At 46.8% G+C, this 11,349-nt stretch overlaps 1 protein-coding gene across 1 annotated transcript in view; it reads right to left on the reverse strand.

Annotated features, from left to right (window-relative positions):
- LOC132830814 (transmembrane ascorbate-dependent reductase CYB561) overlaps positions 1–4,743 on the reverse strand; it is a 29,617-nt gene extending 24,874 nt beyond the window's left edge. Inside the window, exon 1 of the mRNA XM_060848677.1 lies at positions 4,392–4,743. The gene's annotated coding sequence lies outside the window, so the exon portion shown is untranslated. The remainder of the gene's footprint in view (positions 1–4,391) is intronic.
- Positions 4,744–11,349: the final 6,606 nt, after the last annotated feature.

Genomic DNA, 11,349 nt, shown 5'->3' on the forward strand with positions numbered 1-11,349 from the left:
CAAATGCGAGCAAATGGGACTACTTCCGTTTGGGAAACTTGATCAGTATGGATGAGTTTAACTGAAGAGTCTGTTTCTGTGCTGCATGATTCTATGAACCCATCCTATGACAGCTGTCACATCCAATTCCAACCCCACCCGGTCATGTGTCTTTCCCAGAATGACTTGCATATTTCCCAGAATGCATGAGCAGCCCTTGCCCATATCCCCATTGTTTGAAGTCGAGAGTATGGCGCTGCAAAAGCACAAGCAGCATCCCAGGAGCAGGAGAATCGATGTTTCAGACAGAAGCCCTTCATCAGGATGCTGCCTGACCTGCTGTGCTTTTCCAGCACCACAGTCTGGACCCTGATCTCCAGTATCTGCAGTCCCCCCATTGTTTAAAGACTGCTATGCAGCCATAGAGATAGTGCCGGCTGGTGCTGGCTGGCACTAGTGCTGCTGTTTACTCTGGCCTCCTGTGCTCTGTGACAGGGACCTGGAGACCTTTACTGTGCTGGTACACTGCCAACGCTCCTACTCCCAGGAGACGCAGTGACATCAGCGTGGGCGCCATATTGGAGGATTAGATTACTTACAGTGTGGAAACAGGCCCTTCGGCCCAACAAGTCCACACCGACCCGCTGAAGCGCAATCCACCCAGACCCATTCCCCTACATTTATCCCTTCACCTAACACTGCGGGAGGAAACTGGAGTACACCCACGCAGACACGGGGAGAAGGTATAAACTCCACACAGACAGTTGCCTGAGGCGGGAATTGAACCCGGGTCTCTGGCGCTGTGAGGCAGCAGTGCTAACCACTGTGCCGCCCAGGATGGCCCAGTATTGCAATAAAAAGATCAATGACCTTCTCTACTCCCCCGGGGTAAATGCCACCAACTTCTCCCCGTCCATCTCTGTGACTGTATCCCCACCCCACCATCTTCTCTCTGTCCATCTCTGTGACTGTATCCCCACCCCACCATCTTCTCCCTGTCCATCTCTGTGACTGTATCCACACCCCACCATCTTCTCCCTGTCCATCTCTGTGACTGTATCCCCACCCCACCATCTTCTCCCTGTCCATCTCTGTGACTGTATCCACACCCCACCAACTTCTCTTTAGGAAATTGCATTTTGTCCATTATGGGAGGAGGTGTGAGGGAGAATATTTAATACCCAGGGCTTTCTTTACTGTCTAATGGTCTGTTTCATCGGTGATTACACTGAGCTCACATGGTAGGGGTGAGAGTGATTAATTTCCTTGAATGTTCCTCACTGGGTTAAACTCCAACAGGACATCCAGGTGAGATCCAAGAAACTACCTTCTCCAAGCAATGGAGTTCCATCAATGTGTCTCAACTGGGGGCATGGGACAGGAATACAGAATTGGCAGCTCGGTTTACACTTTGTAAAAGCAGGCAAAAACAGCACTGTGTTGTTCTAAAGTGTTATGTAAATAGCCATTAATTCCTGCACTCCCCAGGATCATTAAATTTGGGTAAAAATATGACTGGCAAATGAATGCAAACATCACATGGTCAAATCTCCAGGAATCTTCTCAACTGCGGTGAGCAACCCTGACAGAGAGGCACTGCAGCACAGCTTTCCCAAGATGATGTTGAGCTAAGATGTAAACTGATTGGGAATAAACCAAACTGTGGGGAGCTATAAAGCACAAACAGTCATTCCAAAGTGGAATTCAGGGGGAAGTTCTTTACTCAACAATACAATTGTGGAATTGTGGACATGTAGGGCGAACACTTCAGTGAGAGTGTTCATTCTCTCCATTTGGCAGGAACCAAGTGATTTTCTTTACCCAATTAGTTGCATGCCCTGGCCCTGGGTGTGTTTGTTGGGTAGTTAAAGACATGCCGACTGTGGCAGAATCTTCCGGATTGTACTTGTCTGCTGTCAGAGCGAAAGGCTGGTTGCACACCGCAAGCAGGAACACCTTGGCTGGACTTATACGCAGTGTCTGGAACACTCCGACACTGGCACTAATGGTGGGCTCGAGTTAGAGCTTAGAGGGTTCTCACTGACCTCGTTGGTGATCCAGCAAAGATAAATGGATTAAATCCAAACACGGTACCATTAACCAAACAACATCTCACCACGTTACCTGACTGTGTGCCATTATCCATATAACTTCAACATGTCCCCCCTCCCCATCAATACACAACTGACCCATCCCCAACCCTCATGGGCTTCCTGTCCCCAAACACCAAAGTCCCAATCACCTCCACCCCAGGCAACCAGACAAGCCCCCACCTGACCTACGCAGCCCTCAATTTGCTAACTTTTCACTGGATCCCTCTCACCTACCTGCCACTCTCTGTCACACCTGTCACCTACTTACTCACCCTCCTAGCACACTCACCCCCACCTACCATCACCCTCCCCTTCTCCTGCAGCCTCCACCACCTCACCCAGCTTCCTCCATAGCTCACACCCAGCTACTTCTCTCCTGAAGCAACCACCCACCAATATAACCCCTCACCCTCCGTCCCTGTCCCCTCTATCCACCTGCCACCTTACACATGTCTGTAAGGAGCTGCCAAAAGAAGCTCTGGGGCCTTTAGGCGTGGAATACTATAGCTGTTGCCATAATAATGGGTACACTCTCTGAAACAATGAACTCCAGTTTGGTCTGAATGGTCTGTACAGTTTCTGTGATGATTAACTCCAGTTTGGTCTGTATGGTTTTCCACACTGTTTATGTGAAGCAGAGATCCCTGTTTCTCTGGAATGATCTTACTTTCCCTCATGTATTCCTGGAGAGACACAACTATAAGCCTGTCCCCCTACCTCCCCTGTATTTCCCAGGTCTCTGTTGAATCGATCACACTGAGAAGGTTGGAAGTAAGTTCACAAATGATTTTGCAGCATTAGCTGGTGACAATGTAGAGCAAGGCAGATGGAGCTCACTGACACCACGGGACAGGTTGTCAAATTATGCCATTGGTATGTACCTTATGTCCAAAACACTATTCTTAAAAGTGTATCATTAGTGAAAGACCTATGAGGTGGAGGTGAAGAAACGTGTTTTACACAGTGAGCTGTAATGACCAAAACTTTGGTAAGGGTTGTCATGGTACTGAGCTGAAAATGTGTTGCTGGAAAAGCGCAGCAGGTCAGGCAGCATCCAAGGAGCAGGAGAATCGACGTTTTGGGCATGAACCCTTCTTCAGGAATGGGAATGGCTCATGCCCGAAACGTTAATTATCCTGCTCCTCGGATGCTGCCTGACCTGCTGCGCTTTTCCAGCAACACATTTTCGGCTCTGATCTCCAGCATCTGCAGTCCTCACTTTCTCCTTGTCATGGTAGTGATCCTATCTCTGAGACAGAAGGCTGGGGTTTGAGTCCTGGTGGTGTGTCATAACACATCATATGAGGGTGATTAACAATATAGAGAATACACAGTCTGAAAAAATAGGGGAGGCAGATTGAGCACTAAGAGAATTGGTACTCGTGGTAAAAACATAAAAACTAATGGGTGGAAAAGGCCATACAGCCCCTCAGGAACTGTCTGTGTGGAGTTTGCACGGTTCTCCCCGTGTCTGCGTGGGTTTGCTCTGGGTGCTCCGGTTTCCTCCCACAATCCAAAGATGTGCAGGTTAGGGTGGATTAGCCATGAGAAATGGAGGGTTATCGGGATAGGTTAGGGAATGGGTCTGGGTGGCCTGTTTCTACACTGTAGGGATTCTATGATCGATTCTGTGAGCTAATTGAATCAACGTTAGAGGAAACGTAATTGCAGGACTACAGGAAAAGAGTGGGATGCAAGAGCTGGAATGATGGGCTGAGTAGTCTCCTTCCTTGCTGTGGGTTTCAAAGACATTTGGGAATGTTTTAAATTTCCAGAAGTTAATTTCCTTTGTGCTTGTCAGGCCAAGAGAGCTCTCTGAACTCAGTAATTGGACGAATGTTCACTGAGAGAGTCAACTCTGCAGCACTCTGAGCTTACCAGGGAGACCCAGACAGAGCAGTATCCCAGGACCTTGACCTCACCAAGTCGAGACTGCACCGACATGGAGCTCATTTTTCTGCGAGCACCTGATAATCTTGTTTTGTGTAAACTGCAGAGGGTAGGCTGTGTGGAGGAGACCTTTGAACCTTCAGATCAATATACACTCCTTAAATGTTTTACATTCAGGAACGAAAGTAAACAGAGCTAACAATAACAGAACAAAGAGCAGATACCAGAACTTGTTGTTTGCTGCACAATTCACAGTTTGAAGGTGACTGTTCTGTCCCTATGTATCGCCAAACTCCACCTGATGCCCTTATAATAGATTTTAATTCCCTGAAAAGTCCAACAAAACACCCATGTTCAGTGTCTGTGCTGAAGTTATAGGCTTTGACTGCAACACATTGACAGCATGGAATTCAATTCTTAAGAGCTTACCTGGCGATTCAAAGCTCAGGTTTCACCTCCTGCTGTCCACCAGTCCCCTGTCACAGAGTGGCAAAACTTCAACGTCACAAAAAGGGATGGATGGAGAATACCTACTGGCTCGTTGCTCCTATGAAGAAGAAGCTGAGGGAATTATTTGTCCAGTAAATTCAGTAACTTGAGATCAAATCTCAGCCATGCTGTTCTGAGTCAAAGAGGTTGCTCCCGTGTGTGTTCCCTTGTTGTGAGTCAGGAAGACACTGTGCTGTCAAACATCTTTATGTAAGGCAGTGCTGTCTGAGCTGTACTGAACAAGGAAGCATACCAGCTTACAAGATACTGCCTCAGGGCCTAGCCAGTTGCCATGGCGATGCAGTAGGCTGACTAATGCTGTTAGCTGTTTCTGCATCTGCTGATTTCAATGAGGAGCTCTGAGTCATACCTTCTCAGAGTTGAATTGTTAATCTTTATTGAAACAAGTTGGTCTTTTTACCATTGCTTGTGTTTAACTAATGTAATAGCACACCACGCACATTAAGTTAAAAATCACACAACACCAGGTTATAGTCCAACAGGTTTAATTGGAAGCACACTAGCTTTCGGAGTGACGCTTTTTCATCGGGTGGTAATGGACAACCACCAGATGAAGGAGCGTCGCTCCGAAAGCTAGTGTGCTTCCAATTAAACCTGTTGGACTATAACCTGGTGTTGTGTGATTTTTAACTTTGTCCACCCCAGTCCAACACCGGCATCTCCAAATCACGTGCATTAACACTGCCTTCAGATCCACACGGAAGGAAAACTGAGGGCTGAAAATCTCGAAAATGCTCAGCAGGTCAGGCAGCATCCGCGAAGAGGGATATAACATTTCTTGATGTGAAGTGGAGGTGTCAGTGTTGGAGTGGGGTGGACAAAGTTAAAAATCACACTGCACCAGGTTATAGTCCAACAGGTTTATTTGGAAGCACTAGTTTTCGGAGTGACGCTCCTTCATCAGGTGGTTGTGGGACAGGATCATAAAACACAGAATGTATAGCAAAAGATCAAACTGATGTATAACACTTTGATCTTTAAATATAATTTCTGTGTCCTATGTTCCTGCTAGGAGAAAGTGAGGACTGCAGATGCTGGAGATCAGAGCTGAAAAATGTGGAAAAGCGCAGCAGGTCAGGCAGCATCCCAGGAGCAAGAGAATCGACGTTTCCGGCATAAGCCCTTCTTCAGTCCCAACTAGCCCCAACTAGCTACCTGATGAAGGAACAGCGCTCCGAAAGCTAGTGCTTCCAATTAAACCTGTTGGACTATATAACCTGGTGTTGTGTGCTTTTTAACTTTGTCCATCCCAGTTCAACACCAGCACCTCCACATCTATATTAAGGAAAATATTAAAGATCTCCAACTCCAGAACATAGAATCATTACAGTGTGGAAACGGGCCATTTGGCCCATCGAGGCTACACAGACCCTCTGAGGAGTATCCTACCCAGACCCACCCAGCCATCCTATAACATCTCCCCTGACCAAGCACACCAAACTGTACACCTTCGGACTGTTGGAGGAAACCCACGCAGACAGTCACCTGAGGCTGGAATCAAACCCAGGTCCCTGGTGCTGGGAGGCAGTGGTGCTAACCACTGAGCCACCCTGCCGCCCCCAAACAGAGTGCACTCCCATGTGTTAAACAGGGCACTCACAGGAGAGGATACAGAAATACCATCAACAAACATTTCCTTCAGCAGAGAGCTCATTTCTGGGCTGGTAATGGTGGTTGAGACACCCACACCTCTCTCTACAAGGGAACCTTTATTTGGGGGTAAACTTGGCTGATTGGTAGTAAAACCAGCCAGAAGTCCAGAATATTCTGGAGAGTTTGTAAAAGCTGCAGGGGGTAGGGAAAGGTTCCGAATTCCGTTGGGTGACCATAAGGGTAGAAGTGGCTAAAATAATACAACACAAAGCCAAGGGCCCAGTTAGTATCCACAAAGTTCAAAAAGAATAGAAATGAATCTGACCAAATTAAAAAAGAGGCCAGAATGCAAATAGCAAAAGTATAAAGGGGCCAATACAGAACCGGTAAATATTAAGGGGGTTATTGGAAAACCTACAAAATTAAATAGAGTAACGAGACCACTAGTGATTTGAGAGGTGGCTGTGACAGGGCCTGAGGGAAATTAATTTGTTAAAACAGAAAAGATAAAATTTGAAGATTTGTCTGAATTGGCTGAAACCTTTTTCTCCGTATTGAAAGAGGAAGGTCAGTTCTGAGCTCAGCAGGCAATGGGTTCTGGGTTATTTATCAAAGTGACTATAAGATGGCTCCCTGCAGTGTGTGCCTCATATCTGAGGTCTCATGACTACAGCAGACCAGGAAGGACATATGTACATGATTGCAATTCAGTCCGAACATCAGCCTGTGAAAAAAATAAAATGCATGCTTTGTTGTGGACATTTTAAGTTACATAATAAGTGTTCTCATGCATTAGCCGTTCACTATTCTCATTACTCTTTTTTTTAAGATTACTTACAGTGGAGAAACAGGCCCTTCAGCCCAACAAGTCCCTCCCAGACCCGTTCCCCTACACCTAACACTACAGGCAATTTACCTGACCTGCACATCTTTGTGACTGTGGGAGGAAACCCACGCAGACACAGGGAGAATGTGCAAACTCCACACAGACAGTTGCCTGAAGCGGGAATTGAACCCAGGTCTCTGGCGCTGTGAGGTAGCAGTGCTAACCACTGAGCCATCGTGCCACAACTCCCTGCCTGCCTATTCCATATGTCACCTTTAAATGATTCTGGCTATTTAATGGTACACATGTCGTTGTTGGCTGTTCATTTACATCACATTCCTTCACCAGACAATGTCATTCCCACGTCACAAACAAACGCAGAAATTGCTGGAAAAGCTCAGCAGGTCTGGCAGCATCTGTGGAGAGAAACAGAGTGAATGTTTCAGATTGGGTGACCCTTTTTCAGAACTGCCCATTCCCTCCTTCCCATGTCATTGTCGTTTATCGTGATTTCAAACAGTACGGGGAGATCTAGATTTGGATTCTCAGACTTGTGGAAATCTCAAACAGAGGCTGGTTTACAAGAGGAAGGAGAAAGAGAGGGCATTCTGACCGGGGGGGGGAAGGAGGGGTGTCCTACAAAAGTGAGGAGCCATACTTCCATTCTGATGGCTCCCCCATAACACACAACCAACTCAGGGTCTGAAATGTGACGGTCCGGAATCATAGGCAGCCACTTTGTCAGCTCCTGTCAAACAATACTGCACCAAGTGGGGGTTTGGTTGGGGATGCTGACAGGGTAATGTGCCACGTGGGTGTGTGGGGGTAGAGTGCTGGGTGGCATGTGGGTCCGGTATGTGAGGTAGCCATAGAGAGTCACAGAGTCCTACAGCACAGGGACAGGCCCTTCGGCCCACACTGGTCCATGCCGACCAAAATGTCCGTCCACTCTAACCCCATTTCCCTGCACTTGGCCCATATCCTTCTAATCCTTTCCTATCCATGTATTTGTCCAAATGCCTTTTAAATGTTGTTAATGTAGCCACCTCAACCACTTCCCTGGCAGCTCATTCCATCTGCGTACCACCCTCTGTGTAAATAACATTGCCCCTCAGGTTCCCTTTTATACTTACCCCTCGAACCTGAAACTGACCCCCTCTTGTCCTCGATTCCCCAACCCTGGGAAAAAGACTGAGTGCGTTCACCCTATCCATGCCTCTCATGATCTTATACACCTCTATAAGGTTCCCCCCTCAGTCTCCTACACTCTTAAAAAAAAGTCAAAGACTGTGTTACTGGAAAAGCACAGCAGGTCAGGCAGCATCCGAAGAGCAGGAGAATCGATGTTTCAGATATAAGTCCGTTATCAGGAATGTGGAGTGGGGGGATGCGGTGTGTGTGTAGGGGGAAGGAGACTGAGAGATAAATAAGAGAGTGGGGGTGGGGTTGGGGGTAAGATTACTGGGAAGGTGATAGGTAGGTGGAGGTGAGGGTGATAGTGTTGTAGAGGAGGGTGGAGCGGATAGATGGGAAGGAAGATGGATAGGTAGGACAGTTCAAGACAGCGGTGCTGATTGGAGGGTTGGGTCTGGGATGAGGTGAGGGGAGGGGAGATGAGGAAACTGGTGAAGTTAGTGTTGATCTTATGTGTTTGGAGTGTCATCAATAAACTTACTAATCATGCCTTGTACATTCACACCCAGATCATTGATACTGATAATAAACAGCAATGGCCCCAGCACTGACCTCTGAGGAACTCCACTGGTCTCAGGCCTCCCGTCCAACAAGTGTCTGTTTCAGGCAGTTTGAGGTAGCTGAGAGATATTGGGCAGATGGATTTAGGTTCTGTTGAAGGAGTCAAGTCAGATCATGGGGGAGGGGCATTGTGGGTCCTGGGGATGGGGAGCACAGACGCAGGTCCAGTGTAGAGGAGGGGAGATGAGGGTCCTTGGAGGGTGAAGAGTGGGGGAAGGATGCAGTGCCAGGTTTGGAGCATGGGTTGGGGTTATAGGTCCAGAGAAAGTGGAGGGGATATGTTAGGTTGAGAGCAGACCATGTTGGGTAAGGATAGGGTCTGGAGTATGTAAATGGCCTGGGGCAGGTGTGTGAGGTAAATATGGGATCTGTTGAAAAGTTACTTTGAAATTAGACAATGTATTTAATCATCTAAATGGGTTTCCAGTCGGGGAGATGATGGCTTAGTGGAATTATCACTGTTAATCCAGATTCAGGTAATATTTTGGGGAACCGGGTTCAAATTTGAATTCAATGTATTAGAAAGAAATCTGGCATTGAGCCAATGAGCGTCTACACTGCAGAATAATGACCGGCTGGCGAGCAGAAAATCTAGGCCATAATATTTTTCTCTATACACCATGTTCATCTCTGAGGGACCTCAATACATTTTGAATGATCTCAATTCACAGCAGAAAAACTGTCACATCCATGGCAACGTGCTGTCACCTGCCATTGTAGGATTTGTCAGTGTGAACTCCTCAAACAGGATTTCTGTTTAGACTCTACTGACCTCACCAACCCTGAAAGTTAATCCAAGACAACTCTGGGGAAATTCTTTCAAACTGTTGGCGATGCTCCTCAGGACTGTTCTGATGTTTGGCTTAATCAAAGCTCACTCGGCTAAATGTTACAAAAACTCCACTCGGCACAGGTCACCCAATCAGTTGTGGTGTCCTTTCTGTTCCTTGTGTTAAGTAATTTTTATTCACTAGCTCACAGCTGAGTAATCCAAGGTGAACTTCAGGATGTGCATCAAATTAAAGTTGCTAAGCAGAGGCTGATAGCCAAGTTCAGTGTCCGTGAGAATGGCTTCAACTGGACCTTGGGTTCATGGATGTAGGTTTGCTCACAGAGCTGGAAGGTTTAATTTCAGATGTTTTGTCATCATGTTAGGAACAGAATCAGTGAGTCTCTGGTTTAGCGCTGTTGTTCTGTCCTGCTTTCTATTTATGTGTTTAGGTTTCCTTGGGTTGGTGATGTCACTTCCTGTTCTTTTTCTCAAAGGGGTGGTAGATGGAGTCTAACTTGATGTGTTTGTTGATAGAGTTCCGTATGGAATGCCATGCGCTGGTTTGAAGTTCCCCATTGGCTGTTCGCTCTACTGTGAGATCTAGGAATGGCAGTTTGTTGTTCTTTTCCTCCTCTTTAGTGAAATTTATGTCAGTAAGGGTATTATTGATGGAGGTTTCTTCTAGTTTGTTTTGTTTAGTGAGGACAAAGGTGTCATCCACGTAACGGGATCAAAGTTTGGGTTGGACGGTTGGCAGAGCTGTTTGTTCGAGTCTCTGCATTACTGCCTCTGCTGAGAACCCTGATATCAGAGATCCCGGGGGTGTTCCATTGGTCTGTCTGTGGGTTTTGTTGTTGAAGGTGAAGTGGGTGGTAAGGCGTAGGTCCACGAGTTTGACGATGCTGTCCTGGCTGATGAAGTTGGTGGTGTTTGGTGTCTGTGTCTTTGGGTCTTCTAATAGTGTAGTCAGTGTTTCCTTGGCCAGGTTGATGTTGGTGGATGTGAACAGGGCTGTTACATCAAAGGAGACCATTATTTCATCCTGTCCTATCTTGATTGATTAGGACCCCATCTACCACCCTCTGAGAAAAAGAACAGGAAATGACATCACCAACCCGGAGGGGGAGCAGGTCAAGAGCAGAAATGAAGGATGTTCCTGGGGAGCTGCTGGGTGATCCATCTACCCTCCCCACCCCCACCAACTTCATTTGCCCTTAACCCAACCCCAAACCCGGAATAAAAACCACGTAGGCGGCATCTTTTACTCACCTTGGAAGATCCCAATGTGATTCTTGAGTAATGAAGTGGAGTGACTGTTACCTTATAAAAAAATAGTCAATATACACGAAACAAGCTCCCACATGACACCAGTGGGTGATCTCCAGATAATCTGCTTGATCAATCTTGATTTGAGGTTCAGAACATGAGGAATAACACCGTTGCTGAAAGGGCTCAGTGACAATATCCCAGCCTCTGTGTAAGGATGAGGAGAAAGTGAGGATTGCAGATCCTGAAGAAGGGCTTATGGCCGAAACGTCGAATCTCCTTCTCCTTTGATGCTGCCTGACCTGCTGTGCTTTTCCAGCAATACATTTGTAAGCTCTGTGCAAGGATGTCTAAGTCCAACCCACCACAGATGTGTCCCAGGTCTGACCCCAGGATCCCAAACCAGGGAGTACAGAGATCAGGGATGCATGCAAGTTGTAATTTTCCAAAAACAATCCTTGGATTCTGGAGAAGCATCAGAGGATTGGAAAACTGTCAATGCGATACCCCTATTCCAATGTGACCCGCGCCCCTCCCCCACCCCCCACTCCCCAACCATTCCAAAAGAAGTTAAAAAGCAGGTAACCATAGGACAATTAGCTTAACATCTATGTTTGGAAAAGTATTGGAATCAATCATTAAGGAAGTCAAATATAACATTGGGA

The sequence above is a fragment of the Hemiscyllium ocellatum genome, chromosome 32, assembly GCF_020745735.1.
Source record: "Hemiscyllium ocellatum isolate sHemOce1 chromosome 32, sHemOce1.pat.X.cur, whole genome shotgun sequence".
In the NCBI taxonomy this organism is placed as follows: domain Eukaryota; kingdom Metazoa; phylum Chordata; class Chondrichthyes; order Orectolobiformes; family Hemiscylliidae; genus Hemiscyllium; species Hemiscyllium ocellatum.